The sequence below is a fragment of the Ailuropoda melanoleuca genome, chromosome 5, assembly GCF_002007445.2.
Source record: "Ailuropoda melanoleuca isolate Jingjing chromosome 5, ASM200744v2, whole genome shotgun sequence".
Lineage (NCBI taxonomy): Eukaryota > Metazoa > Chordata > Mammalia > Carnivora > Ursidae > Ailuropoda > Ailuropoda melanoleuca.
Genome location: NC_048222.1, coordinates 34,790,322 through 34,805,879, shown reverse-complemented (window position 1 = coordinate 34,805,879; position 15,558 = coordinate 34,790,322). Strand labels below are relative to the sequence as shown.

General features: G+C 50.9%; 1 long non-coding RNA gene across 1 annotated transcript; it reads right to left on the bottom strand.

Annotated features, from left to right (window-relative positions):
* Positions 1-6,932: 6,932 nt before the first annotated feature.
* Positions 6,933-10,450, bottom strand: LOC109490190. Its single transcript, XR_002143459.1, has 3 exons — positions 10,417-10,450; positions 10,058-10,100; positions 6,933-7,109 (listed from the first exon to the last, which is right to left on the bottom strand). It is a non-coding gene; the product is annotated as an uncharacterized LOC109490190 (long non-coding RNA).
* Positions 10,451-15,558: the final 5,108 nt, after the last annotated feature.

The following is a 15,558-nucleotide window of genomic DNA, read 5'->3' as shown; positions in this document are numbered from 1 at the left end:
GGGGGGGCATTCTATCGGGGGCAGGGTGCTGGGGACTCACTGCAGGTCTCTGCCCCTGTCTTGTCCTGCTCACGCAATCTTCCTCTCTCTCCCTTTCCCTTCTCATCTGATGTATGCATGTCTTGAACTTTGCCATCCTACTTCCCACAACCTACTTCTTTCAAACCACATTTGGCCAGACCAGTAATAGTCCCAAGTGTCGACCCAGACCCAAGGCAAGGTCGGAATCCAAAGCCTCAGTGTCTAAACTCTGATTGGTCTTATGACACTTAATGGTACCAGAGCCTGTCTCAGTAGAAGACGTCCTTGACAGGCAAACATGATGGTAGAACATTCCAGAACTTGGGCACTGACCATCAAATGTTCTTAGACGTGGAGAAGCATTTTCACCCTCCTCCCCTCAGCCCACCTTTCACTCTTCTGAGGGTATAGCCGGTTCTGTCCGAAGCCAAGAGCCCCAGGGGCCCTTTCAGGGGAGGCTGACCTGGGATGGGGTTGTATGAGGTAAGCATTCACAGAGGAATTTCTGGGGCTCCAGATGCCCGTCTTCATGAAACAGGTAACGTAGCTGTGGCAGGGCAGGGTCTTTTGAGCAGAGAGACATACATTTTTAATTTTTTGGAAATCTAAATATCTTCACATGGTTCCAAAATGAAAAAATGTTAACGCTATCTAGTGAAAAGTTTCTATATAGTGAAAGGTTTCCTTTCATTCCCATCTAAGACCCCAGTTCCCACCGCCTCCTCCCCGCAGCTGTTACAAATTTCTTACGAAGCCTTCCAGAGCCCCCTTATGTCTATATAAGCAACACTAAATATGTATTCACATTTCCTTCTATTATTCACAAAAGTTAGTATTCTATACATGCTATTGTGTTCCTTTCTTTCTTCACCTGATGAAATATCTTTTTATTTCTGAGGAAGTTTCCGCATTCATTTTCCCAGCTGCAGCGTACTCCTCTGCCACCTTTATTATTCAAAATCCCCCTAAATCCAAGCACGTTTTGAGTTGTTTTCTGAGAGAGCATACCTTCAGTGTTTGAGATAAAGATCAACAGGATCCAGGGGCCCCCAGGTGGCTCAGATGGTGAAGCGTCTGCCTTCGGCTCAGGTCATGATCCCAGGGTCCTGGGATTGAGCCCCGTGTTGGGCTTTCTGCTCAGCAGGAAGCCTGCTTCTCCCTCTCCCTCTGCTGCTCCCCCACCCACCCCGGCTCACACACACTTTCTCTCTCTCTCAAATAAATACAATCTTTAAAAAATACATAGGATTCATAGTAGCGGATCTCCGTCTTCAGTTTCTCTAAGAATTGACTGGGGATGCATGAGACCTCCCTCCCACCCCCACCGCACCTGCCAGGACTCTGGCCCGGTGGGGCTGATATTGGGCTGAAAGCTGCATTTCAGTCAGCTGATGCTGTAGTCAGTGCAGAGTAGTACAGAAGTGTCTCTGAGAAACTCCAGGGAATGCGTCAGGAAGCAAGAACTATATCCTACACTGAAAATATTGAGGTGCTGCAATGAATCATTAAATTTAGCTCCAAGGTTCCTGGCAGCTCAGACCAAAGTGGAACCAGAAGGATATAGTGTTCTCCCTGCCAGAACAAAAGGCCAGTTTTTCAGGAGACATAAACATGTCCCTGGCATTAAATTCTAAGCGGAATTTATCATGGGAGCCTTTACTTAAGGTACATTGAGCTGCACAACAGGCGGCATCTTCCCCGACGGCCACAGAAAATGCCGGAGGCACGTTCTTCACCGTTCCTCTGCAGAAGTCGAGGCCCAGTGCCAAACCCAGCCCAGGACAGCGTTTCTGCAGGAAGCTCAGCCAACTCAGGCCATCTGAGAAAGCCCAGAACACCCGTGACCCTATCAGAAAATCTGAACAGAGGGGCTCGATGTGACTAGGGGAAGAGAATGAAGACACACACCCACTTGGCTTCTGAACGCCAGGAGATGCCATGCCCAGGAGGAGGCCTCTCACCTAACCCTCAGAAGCTCCGAGAACAATGTGCAGGAAGGGAGGGGAGAATGGACTGCTGTTTCCCCATTTTTCTCACCTAAAGCTTTGAGTATTTCCTGAATCCAGCAGTTGGGGTCACTTTGTCATTAAGCACACAAGTCAAGGAGTGGAACGTGATGAATCAACTAATAAATGTTGGCGCTGATGATAGTGATGGAGGGGGAGGGGCAGCAACAAGTCTGCTCCCCAGCCTGCTGGCCCTAGGATATCTCGAAAACCTCCAGTGATTCATGGGGCAGAGCAAAGTGACTATGTCAAATATCCTACACATGGTCTCTCCACCCCAATCTTTGCCTACTCGAACAGGTAAGCCAAGACTCTGTAAAGCCATTCTCTCCACTCTCCCCTTGGCTCACCCTTATTCCAAATTGGAGAATGACCTTGGTACCATGGCCATCATCAGGATGCCTGGGAAACTGTGGTCATTGAGGTGAGAGCTGGGTTGAACTAGATGAGGACACCCCTCTGGGGTGCATTCAGCTTATTAGATGAGGCCTATGATTCAGGACAGATGCAAGAAATCATCATTCCTATGAAAGAGAAGACAGCTAAGCAATTATAATGGGATTCCTAGTTATATATCCATCCTCCTCCCCTTCCATAGTGGTAGAGTTGCAGTTAGGCATGTGGCTGTTCAGCTAGGGGCTACTTTCCCACCCCCCTTGCAACTAAGTGTGGTCACGGGACCAAATTCTCACCAATAGTGGATGTGGTATGTATTTTTTAAGCCCAGCCCACAGAACCTTAGGGGGTGCTCCATCATGCTCCCTTCCCATGAGCCCAAACTCAGACATGCCTGTGACCCAGCTGCACCCTAGCAGATATGTACATTGCCCTAGAACAGTGGTTCTTAATCTTCAGTGTGCATCAGAATTACCTATGGGTATTATTAGATCATGGATTGCCACCTAGCACCCCCCCCAGGAGTTTCTGATTCATTAACTGGGGATAGGAACTAAGAGTTTGCATTTTTAAAAAAAAAATTTTTTTTTGAGAGAGAGAGAGTGCACATGCATGCAGGCAGTGTGGGGGGAGGGGGCAGAGAGAGAATCTTAAGCAGGCTCCACCCTCAGCACAGAGCCAGAGGCGGGGCTCCATCTCACAACCCTGAGATCATGACATGAACTGAAATCAAGAGTCGGATGCTTAACTGACTGAGCCAACCAGGCACGCAAGAATTTGCTTTTCTAAAGAGCTCCAAGGTGATGCCGATGCTGTTGGTTTGAGAAACACACTTTGAATAGCAAGGCCCCAAGGCAGGACAGGGAAAGAATCTCAATCTCTAAAATGACCCCATGGAGCAGAGCCTGCAAACACCTGATGTTCATCCTGGATTGATACACCTGCTGTCTTTCTTAAAGCCACTACAGTGTTGGCAGATGTCTCTGTTTCAGAGGCCAGCTTTACACGAATTGGTACAGCCAACATCTAGCTCATCATCCTTGAATACAGAAGGGGATGCTGAGGCCCAACGGGGAAAGAACCCACCTAAGGCCACACACCAGTCAGTGGGCAAGCCAGAATGAGAACCCAGGACTCCAGCTCCCAAAGGGAGCCCGAGCCCCACTGGTAGATGCTCTCTGTAAATTGGTGTGGTGGGCAGAATAATCCCATCAGCTACCCCTGCCTCCCAAAGATGTCCATGTCTTAATCCCTGGAACTTGTGAATATATTATGTTACTATGGCAAAGGGGAATTAAATTTGCAGATGAAATTAAGGTTGCTAATCAGGTGATCTTAAAATAGGGAGATTACCCTGGATTATCCAGGTGGTCACAATGTAATCACAATGGGTCCTTCAAAGTGGAAATGGGAGTCAGATGAGTCAATATCAGACTAATATATGAGGAACACATAACCAGCATTGCTAGCTTTGAAAATGGAAGGGGAGCCATGAGCCAAGGAGTACAGGCGGCCCCTAGAATCTGGAGAAGGCAAGCAAACAGATTCTCCCTTAAAGCCTCCAGAAGGGAATACAGCCCTGCCAACACTTGCATTTTAGTCCTGTGAGGCTTCTGACCTCCAGAAGTGTGAGAAAATAAATGTGTGTTGTTTTAAGCCACCGAATTCATGGTAATTTGTTACAGCAGCCATAGGAAATGAATGTGCTTGGGAAGTGTTCCCTGTGTGAGGTTGATCTTGTCCCCTGAGCCTGGAGCCCCTGACGGGGGATCTTCATCTCCTCTACCTCCCACTGCCCTCGTCTGGGGACAGAGTCGCGAGGGAGGGTGGAGAAAGAGAAGCAGTCACTGTGAAGCCACATGGATAGGGCCGTAGGTCCTTCCCTGCTTTCCAAAACCAAAGAGACCAGGCTTGTGTCACTGTTTGGGACAACTTCTTACCCCTAACTCCTATCACTAAGCCCTGACTCTGTCCAGAGACTGGACTTCATTTTAGGACCAGCCTGAGCCTTCACCCCATAAACATTTTAGAAAAAACGTTGGCCCTAGGGGCAAGCTTAGAGTGTGGCTGACACTAACCCTGTTCCCATAGTCCAGCTTGTCATGTCTTATCAAGGTCCTTGGGGACTTTGTAGTCTTTGGGGCAGCCTGCTGCTGTTAGAATGTGCTCTGGTGCCCAGGCAGGGCCTGGGGTATGGTGCTGGGGAGGAGGGGGAAAGTGAGGATGGGGCCTAGGCTACCTCTGGAGACCTGTCTTTAGACGTGGATGTGGAAGCAGCTGGTGGACCTGGGAAGAGCATTTGGCCTCTGATAGAAGCACCGAGTTCGACTAGGGGTGCCGGGTGTCTGGAGGACCCTGCTGAGTGAGGGGTATTAGAATGAAAAGCAAATGTCTGCCAGAAGGGTAGATTGACATGGAACCCTCACTGGCTCTCACAGGCCCTGTCTGCAAGGAGCCCATCACCTCACTGACACGCCTCTGCAGGAGCTGTGCTGATCCCACAGCGGGCTGCCAGCCTTGCTGAGGGCTCCCTCAGCACCCCCTCATCTCCATGCTCCCAGCCCCTCAGCCCCACCTTGCTGCCTCTCCTTGCTCCCTGTGTCACACTCATGTCTGTGCACCTTAACCTGAGTTTCCTGAGGACAAAGCCCTGTTTCTTCCTGAAGACTGACACCCGTGTCCAAGCTGGAAGAACTGGAGGCAGAGGAGGGGACTGAGGAAGCTGGCGTCTGCAGGCAGACTCTGGAGGGTTGGCGGGGGCAGAGCAGAAATTAGGAGCCCTGGGAGTTACGCTCGGTCTTGCCAACTGTCTCCCTGTGTGACCTTAGGCAAGTCCCTTTACCATCACCTGCAGAGGCTTAGTTGCCTTATCTTTAAAATGGGACTATGAATCCAAACATGTTCAACCACACGGGAGGATTTATGGAAGGGGCCTTAAAAGTGTCAGGCATTCTCTTCAGCCCTGAAATTAGGAATAAGCAGGGCAGCGGGGGAAGCCTGCATGACTCCTTGCTGGGCCAGAATGAGGGGGATTGTGTCACACCAGGGACAGATGGATTAAACCCAAAAGCCTATACCAAAGTAGACTCTTGGGGCCGAAAGGGGGTGGAAGGTTGGAGCCTCAGGCAGAGGGAGATTAGGGCAGTGCTGCCTGTCCATCTGCTCAACAGCTCCAGGGGCAAGAACTGCATGGATTGACCTCTCAGAGGTCCGTATTTGGAGCCAGCAGGCCAGGCATTATTCAGGCAGGGAAGAACTTAGCTTGTCAGTCATTTACACTTTAGTATGAATTCTGTGGCTGATTTATCTCTCCCCAAGGGTTTTTCCTATCAGCCTGAACTCTCCAAAATGCAAGATTGTATCCCAGGCACCACAGTGAAAACAACTGGCCATGGAACCTTCAGTTATGAATTTACCACCTCCTGCTCTTTCAGCTTGACTTAGGCAACCCTGGACCGCAGAAATGCTGGCATGGCCTGTTCTTGTCCTTCCCACCAGGGCAAGCGGTGAATGATCATGCCAGGGAAGTAGTAAGTCTCCTGTACCCTGGGGGGTGGGGAGATTTGAGACTTGGACCAGTCCCCCCACTTGGAGAAGAATCAGCCTTCTGAAGCTGCATTAATGGCAGTCAGAGTTCCTCACACCCCCGACAAGCTTGGATTCCAGGATTCTGCTGTGGGATAGGCACACAGGGGCTGTACAGCCCTATTGCCTTTTCTCCAAAAGTGGGTGTCCCACAGTCCTCCCTGGATCCCCTGGCACCTTCATGTGAGGTTACTTTGTGGGAGAACACTGGGGCTGCAGGCCCAGCCTTTGGAGCCCACTCTCTAGACATCCTGGAAAGGGGCCCCTTGAGTAGCCCCCACCCAGGCTGCTGGTTTGCACCAGTGTTCCCCTGGCCTTGCCTGGCCACAGGCCTGAAATGAGTTCAGGGGCAGAGGGAGTCCCATGCCTCCTTCCATGCCCAAACTCTTCAGATTGCAAGGGGCACATTTCCTTCCTTTGGAACCAGAAGGGACTGGCAGCTTCTCCACTGTCCTGGCATTGTTCGGATGGCAATTCATGCCAGGAAAGCCTGGGCTGGAATGGAGAGGAAAGCAGGGAGGAACTAACATTTATAGAGTTCCACCCTGTGCTCAGAACTGAGGGGGCATTTTGCAAGCATTTGGTTATTCTTTCAATCATTAATTCATTCACCGATTACTTCAACAAACAGCCAGTCCTGGCCCTGCTTTTGAGGAAGCCACAGAATAGCAAACACCATAGGTTATTTCATTACCTCACGCAAAATCCCTGTGACGAAGGTATTATTCTTCCCATTTTACAGATGAGGAAATTGAAGATCAGAGTGGTTAAGCGACTGGCCCAAGTTTACCCGATTTATCTGTGGCAAAGCTAGGAAACAGAACTAGGCTTGCAATTCTGTTACTCACCCCTGTTCTCATGTATAAAATGGAGTGCAGCTCCCTGTTTGCAGGGTGGCTGTGAAGATTAGATACTATGCCTGTTAAGTTCCGTGTTGATGTGGATGTTCTGTGCGTGGTTCATGGTGAAGTGGCTCTCATGTTCCAAGTCCAATGTTCTCCCACTTTCTCACATGGTGGTAGAGACAGGCTGCCACAGAGCTGGACTTCACTGGTGCTCGGGAAGGGAGGAGGCAATTCAGGGCTTGAAAAAGCCTGGGTCCTGAGGGAAGCAGATATTCATCAGTCTGGCACCAAGTAATAGTTGAGCACTGGTTGTGTATCTTTAGGATCTAAGAGGGAGACAGAAGAACCAGAAGATACAACTCCCACTGTCAGAGGACTCTCAGTATCATTGGGGAGGCAAAAGAGATGCACAAAACTACATAGGACAGAGGCCTGGCTATGTTCCCATAACATAAGTGCTGTAGAAACCAGGAAGTGGGCAAGAGAAACTTGAGCCAGGCCCCCAAAGGATATAGATGGGGTGAAGAAGAGACAGCCAATGACAGACCCTTAAGCAGAACCAGCCACTAGATAGAATGGGGTTTTTTTAAGTTTCAAATTTTGAAATAACTATAGATTCCAAGAAGTTGCAAAAATAGTACAGAAAGGTCCCAAGTACTCATCACCCAGCTTCCCCCAATGGCATGAAGGAATGTAGGGATAACCATAGCAATTTCAAAGCTAGGGACTTAACATGAGCACAAGACAATTAACTAGACTACAGACCTTACTTAGCTTTTATCAGTTTTGCATGCACTCATTTTGTATGTGTATATGTATGGTTCTGTAAGTTTATCACATGTATAATCGTATTACCACCACTATGATCAAGACACAGAATGGTTCCATAGAGATGGAACCTTAGGGGCACGCCTTTAAATTGTCCACATTTTCTCTGCTCATAAACACCAAGCATGTGGCTGCCCCTGTGCTCTGTTTATGACTGGAAAATTTGCTGGGGGAAAAAATCTGCATATCCTATCCTGCTCTGCTCAGTGAAGGTAAGTTGCAGGAGCAGATCTCCTCGCATTGGCTGCAATCCCTGTGCACAAACCCTACATAAAGAGGCTCATCTTGCCACTTTCTTGCAGGAGAAACATTCTGCAGACTTGGTACTCCCAAGGTGAGGCTTGAACAAGCTCTCTGAAATTCAGAACCATGGACAGATCCAGGGCACCTGGAATGACCAAAGGTTTATAAAGGCAATGAAGACTGGGTGCTTCTCTGGGTCACCACTTAATCTGGAGATAAACCAACCTTGGGTGAGTAATGACTCCCTTCCCCCACAGTTGCAGAGAAGGGAAGTGAGAGGACATTTCAGGAGTGCAGATCCCTGTTTGCCTGACTCCTCTCCATTATTCAAGGCTCATCCTAAAGTCTCTTCTGTTCTGAGGATCTCTCTTTGACTTTCCCACCTTGCTGGCTTCCTTCTCTGAATTAATTTACCCTAAGAGCTGGCAGAACCATCCAAGACAGGCTGGGAGCACACCGTGTGCTGCTCTCTTCCTGCTCCCACATATGAAGCTGCACCTCCAGTCAGAATGTGAATGCCTTGAGACAGGACCAACTTTGTCCTTTACTCGTCCTTCTGTTCTCTTTTCCTCCCACCCACTGTAGCTCCACACAGGGTTAGGCACTCAGGGTCTTTCTGGAGGATATGTTAGCCAGGGGGTGACTCTGTCCTCAGCTTTGATTTCCTGGGTATCTTTTCTGTCTGGCATTGTTGGCACAAGAGGCAGAGGTAAACTTCAGGTTGTTTTCCGGAACTCCTCAGCCCAACTTCATTCCCTTTCTCTCATAATCTGTAAGATCCCAGTGCCTAGGAAATCGTCATCCCTGATCTACATTTTGTCTGGTGTTTCTGTTTATCCTGAGGTTGGCCTTCCCCAGCCACCTTTCTCACTATTATCACTGGGAACACTTATCAGGGATGCTGCACTGTACCACCCAGATGGCACCTACAGGTTATTCTCCCAACTGCTGGGAGGTGGCAGTTTGACGGCTCTTATCTGTCTGCTCGCTATGGGAATTGCCTCTACTGAAGAAAGTGTCATTGTCCAAGGTCACACCCACTACCCAGGGCAGTCACCACCCGATGACTGGTCAGTGACAGAGAGTAGAGGTCCAGCTTCCTCACCCCAACTCAAGAAGGCAACTCTGAAGAATCATCCCAGCTTCCCAGCTCCTGTGGAATCAGCAGAGGCTTTCTCTGAGACTGTCCTGCAGCCCACTTTCTCCCGCTACTCTCCCCACAAGCATCGGTCCTGAGACCTCTCCCAAATAAGTTTCCTGCATACTGATCATGTCAGAGTCTGCTTCCAGGTGAACCCAACCTACGATAGCTCTAAAGTCTTGGCCTCTTGGGATTAGGCTTCCTGCTGACATTTCTGACCACCATCTGACTATGTGGATGAAGGCCAACCAAGAGTAGAGCCAGCCTGCATATCAATTTCCTCTAAGTCTCCTAAAAATGTACTCACTCCACATTCTATGGCAGTTCTTGGCCTTGCTTCTAGAAGCAGGCCTTCCCTGATGTCCTTGGGTCACCTGGCATAGTAAAATGGGCTTAGGGCAAGCAAATCAGGGTTTGGGCCCCAGCTCTTCCACTAACCAGCTAAGTGACTTGGGCAAATTATCTAATCTCTTCCAGCTACTGTTCTCATATCTAGAATGATAATAAAAACACCACAGCCTAGTATGAGGATTAAGTGACACAACATAAGGGAAACTGTTTAGCACAGTGCCTGGCATGTAAATATTAATCCCTTCTTCTTCTGGGTCTGGGGACCCTTTGCAACTAATTGTCAATATTTTTAAATTAACCCAGCATCGAGCATCACAAGCACAGTTGCAGTAGGTATTAGTCTGTAGAAAAAGTTTTGAATTTCCCATGTGATGGAGCAGGGAGGTAGGGTGGTGGTCATGCAACTCAGCTCTCCCTGTAACCTAGTCTTGGTTCTCATGCTGTTGGAAAATTCTTGACATCTAACGAAGATTCCTCATGGCATGAGGAATAGCAGGTGTTTTCATTTTATCCTAAGGGGAAATGGAGCCCAGCCATACCTCCTTTTATAACTGGCTGAAGCTGAGGCTGTGCTCCCTTAAGACACAGGACCACCCCTTCTTCCGAAGCAATAGGAGAATGTATTGGAGAGGAGGTGGTACCTTAAATTATGGCTGCTTGGACCACACAACTGGGTGCTGGCATCTGGAAGAGAGGACGTGGGCAGACAAATCAGCCTGTTAAGAGAGTTTTATGAAACTGTAACTCGGCCCTAAAATAACAGCACTAAGTATCCAACTGTCCAAACGCCGTCTCTCCCCCAGATGCAATGATCATCCGCTCCCCTCCACCATCTCCCCGCTCCTTCAGCCCCATTCCTCTCCCCACGCCCCAGGGGAGCGGGAGAGGCCCTGACCTCCCCAGGGCTGCCTCATCCCCTCAGAGCAGCATCCACAGGCGGGGTGGGAGTAGGGTGGGAGCTGGAGGGGGTGTGGGGAGCCCAGGGCAGGAAGCCACACACTTGGTACACATTCCAGCTCCAGCTGGGTCTTTTCTGACAACCTTGGCCCAGCACACACCGTCCTGTGACACCCGCACTGGGCTCAGAGAATGCTGACTTCAGCCCCAATTAAGGGGCCATCTCAGGGCAGGCTGCCGGCACCAGCAGCGGCTATTTTGGGACTTGGTGAAGATACTATCTTCTCTCTCTCCTTCTCTGTCTCTGCTCTGTTTTATTTTTCTCCTCTCTCTCCCTTCTCCCTTTGCATTATCTCCAGGGTTTTCTCCCTGAGTATGCATGTCTTTTTGTCTCTTGGCGTCTCTGTTTCTATATCACCCTGTCTCTGTGACTGTATCTCATTCTAGATCTTTCTTTTTTTTTTTAATTTTTTAAAGGTTTTATTCATTTATTCGACAGAGATAGAGACAGCCAGCGAGAGAGGGAACACAAGCAGGGGGAGTGGGAGAGGAAGAAGCAGGCTCATAGCAGAGGAGCCTGATGTGGGGCTCGATCCCATTACGCGGGGATCACGCCCTGAGCCGAAGGCAGACGCTTAACCGCTGTGCCACCCAGGCGCCCCCATTCTAGATCTTTCTTATCGACCAATTTGACTAACACACATTGCCACTGGGCCAGGCTCAGGCTGTGCTCTGGGAAAGAAGTGATGTGCAGGCCCCTGTCCCTAGGAGCCCCGGGTGTGGTTTGCCTTTTGCTGGTTCTCCCCACCTCTCCCTGCATCTTGACCAGCCTTGCTCCCCCTGCCCGGCAACACTAGGGCTGGCTTCTGCCAGCAAAAGAGAGGATTCACACACTCCAGCTACCCTCCACACACACACACACACCCGGGTCCATGTGCAGTTTTTATGTCCTCAGGTTCCTAGGCCTGCCTTTAGAGGTTAGGGAATTCCCCCCTCTTCCCCCAGGCTCCTAGTGCCAGCAGTAAAAGAACTGGAATTTCCTGGATGGGTCTGTGACAGCAAGGGCTCCAGGATGCCCAAGAGGCCCCCAGTCAGGCTGTTCCACCTAGGCCCGGGCAGACCTGGGCCAGGTCCTGCAGTGTAAGACTGTTTGGTCTATCAAGAGATTCAGTACTCATAGACCAAGGTCCTTCTTCCAGAGGAGAGGCTTCCCTGGAGGGCCCACGGCCAGCATCATGCCGGGGTTATGAGGATGCCTACCCATCCATCCTCTCAGCCTTCCAAACCTTACACCTGCTGGGCTCTGCTCACTCTCCTCCTTCCTAATCACCAGCTCACACCACCATCTCCTGCTCCAGCTCCCACAGCCCTGGCCACCTGTCCTGTGCCCTTGGCACCGAGCTTTCCCACCCTGGTACCTGCTGGTTGAATTTAACCTGACCTGTTTCTTTGGGACAGGGTGTGTAATAGTGATATTTAATAGGACACACCTGTGAACTCTCTGAGGCCCTTCCCCTTGAGCATCTTCTCTTCTGGGGCTTCCCTGCGTACTAGGAATAGGGGTACATGTTAATTTCTTATGTACATTATTGAATTTTTGAAATTTTAAAATTTTTTTAAAAAAATTAGCACCTACTATGTGCTAGCCACTATTAAACATTTTCAGATGCATTACCTTATTCATTCCATAGAGCAGCCTTTCAAGGCCTTGGGCCCCATTCTAAAGTTCAAGCCCAACGAGGTCTCCCAATGTCAAGTTATAGGAATCCAGGTCTCCTGATTATATAGCCGGGCCTTGTCCTGAAACCCAGCTCCCGCCAGTAAATAAGAGATGGAAAGAAAAGACCTACTGAGCTCCGTTCTTCCCCCAGTAAATTCTTAATTCTAGATCCAGGGGCCTCCCTGCCTTTAGCAGCTGCACGAGAGATGGGCACAACTCCAGGAAAGGGACCCTTGGCCACTGACCCACTGATCCAGACTCAAGCCTGGTGAGGACCCACACTCTTGACAGAGCAGAGAAGCCCTTGCTCTGGACCAGCGTGGGCACAGCTGCTGACGAGCTCTGAAAGAGAGCCCGGGGTCAAGAGAGCACCTTGTGGAGGGGAGTAAGGGATGTCAGCCAGAGGCTCAGGGGAGAGGGCGGCAAAGGTTCCCAGGTGACAGGTGGAACTGAGACCTCTGTCTTGGAAGCTCCCCAGGTGAGGGACAGGCGACATGGGGCCTCCCTGATGATCAGTCAGTCCATCAGGCCTGTGACATGAGTGGGATGTCTGAAGCAGGCAGTGGAGCCGGGGCGAGAGCTCAGCTCTAGGAAAGCACTTTGATGCCTCCTTTCCTTGGCAGCTTGTCCGGATCCCTCCGCTCTTTGTCAGCAATACTGTTGTGTCGGGACATGCCTGGTGAAGAAGGCGGGGGCTCACGGGCTGGACCAGGCTGCTTGAAGAGAAGAGCAGTGCTGCCCTGGCATGGGGGGTGCTCAGACGGGTGCTGTGCGGAGTCAGGACCCCAAAGTCTATCCGCAGCCCAGGCCAGCAAAGGAGTCCAGAACCCTGACCTCTGGGGCCCTGAGCACCCAAGCTAGCCTGGACCCTGTCTCCCTGGCTTCGAACCAGCACTCTCTCAGGGCCAATCCCTTCAGCCCTTAGACTTCAGGGGAACCCCATGCCCTCAGCTCTAGCCCCCAAATGTTGGGTCCAGAATGTCTTTACCTCTGGGGCCACATCTCACAGGTCACTAAATCCTGTAGATTCTAAATCACTTCTCTTGGTTCCCCTCCCTCTGCCTGATTCAGGCCTTCCTCATCCCCTCTCTGCACCGTCACACACATCTCCTGCCCTAGCCACTCCAGAGTCAGCTTTCCAGCTTGGCTTCCCTGCGGCCCTCATCCCAAGCTGTGGGGCATGCCCCTGTCCACCTCTCCAGGCTTGTCCCCACTCTCCCCAACAGGCCTCCCTGGACCCAACCACACGCAGCCACAGCCATTCCTCAAACATGTCCACCTGTTCTCACCACTAGGCCTTTGCCATGCTAGTCTCTCTGCAGGGGACAGTCTCCCACTCCTTCCTAAATGCACTGCTCCACTCCTATCCCTCTGCTCAGCTTCTAGACGCCATTCAAACTTCACCATCTTCAGAAAGCCTTTCCTGGCTGCCAGGCCAGGCCTGGTGCTGGCCCGGTCTCTCTGTGCCCCGTGCTCCCGTGTCCTGTCTTTGCCACGCTGGGTCATCCCTGCTGGCAGGAGAGTCTCCCACAGAAAACCGCGTCTCCTGGAGGCCCGGGGGCCGGTCTGATTCGCCTCCGTGCTCCACAGCCCAGCACAACGGAGGCAATGAAGAAACAGGCAGCCCCTCACCACTTCCCGCCATCTGGCCGAGGCAGCGACACACACACACATGCACCCACACGTGCATGCACACATTCAGTTATACTCACCATGCATTCACACCAACGCACAGTCACATATACACACACAGATGTACGCAAACAGATGCTTGCACAATACACCCCATTCTTCACACACGCACACTCTCAGCTACAAACACACATGCACAATCACCTGAGCCCCCACAGTTGAGCTAGTGTGAGGGCCAGGCCAAAAAGGAGGGCTCTGCTGGGAAGGTGGGATCGGGACGAGGTCCTGGAGGCTTCTGTGCCACGTCTCTCCAGGACAGTGGGTGTGGATGCCTGGGCCAAGGCTGGACGGGAATGACTGCAGTTGGTCCCATCCATGGGTCCATGCCCTTTACCCTGTGACTTTGTATCGCCCTTCCCCACCTGCAGGGCCCCTGGACTCCGGGCTTAGTCACGTGACTTGCCCTGGTCCATGGGATGCTAGCAGACAGGTTCCAAGCAGAGGGTGTAAAATGGGCTTTCCCAGGTGCCCGGCTAGCTCAGTTGGTGGAGCGTTGGACTCTTGACCTCAGGGTTATAAGTTCGAGCCCACGTTGGGTGTAGAGATTACTTAAAAATAAAATTAAAAAAAAATAAAAATAAAATGGGTTTCCACACTGGAGCCTTCCTTCTTGAGCTCTGCCATCCATGTAAGAACATGCCCGAGCCAGACAGCGGGAGGATAAAAGACATTTGGAGTGGAGCCAAGCCATCTTAGTGCCCCCAGCCAAGGCTAGCCTAGGTCAGCCCATAGCCAGTCCAGCTCCAGAGCTGTGAGCAAGCCCCACTGAGACCCGAAGAACCACCCAGCAGAGCCCAGCCTAAATTGCTGACCCACAGAATAGTAAACTTTCAAGTCACTAAGTTCTGAGAAGTTGGTTAACAGCATCATTGTGACAACACAGTGACTAGGGCCAAAGAGATCAGCCTCTAAAGGGGCAGGCTTATCCCCAACGGGCCCTCGGTGGGCTGGTTGGCAAATAGGGAGTCTCAAGAGTTCACCTTCCCTCCGCATTACCCACTGCCCCTCCATTCCAGCCCCCTGGGGCTTTGCCCGGCCTCACACCTGTCCTGGATCTGTGCACAACCTGCTCCCTCCTTCTGGAATGCTTGTCCCCACCTTGCCCTCTTTGGGTCCTGTTCACCTTCAAGGTCAGGTCCATACTCTGGAAACCTTTGGGGGATCACAGCCTCACAGCCACCCTAAACCTTTGGGAATGAGGTAAGGTAAAAGTAAGGAAAATCCCCCATTTGTCTGCCCCTCCCCCCCCATATCCTACAGTGCTCTGCTTGTAGCTTTATTGTGACACATTCTCTTTCAATATCAACAACCTGGGCTCTGATATCTGCTGAACAGTAAGTAGGTCCTGCCTGGCCACTGAGGGAGCAGGTCCATGCAATCCCAGATCTCCCAGAGCCCCAGCGCATGCCCAGTGCCCAGAAACATCTAGGGAGTGGGCAAGGCGTAGAGATGAATACATTTTCTAGCTCTTGATTTTGGAACGTGACAAGATACTTTGTATTTAAAACAACAACAATGACAACCAAAAACCTAAATTGAAATCCAAACACCTACTTTCAGTCCCCTGTCTTGCTTTGCAACATCTGGCAGGACCTTGTCCCCCCCTCCAGCCTCAGTTTACCCATCTGCATAATAAAGGATTGTGCTGACTTATCACCCCACTCCCTGCTGGTGCTGAGCACCTGTGAAGTTTGCCTATGTGTCTAGCCCCTCTGGCTGCCTGCTCCGGCCTGGTTCCTCCCACTCCTCGCTGACCCTGCTGGCAACTCTGGCCAAGTCTTTGGATGGTCTTGGCTAATGAGTTGGCCTGGCTTCCTTGGACTGCAGCATCCT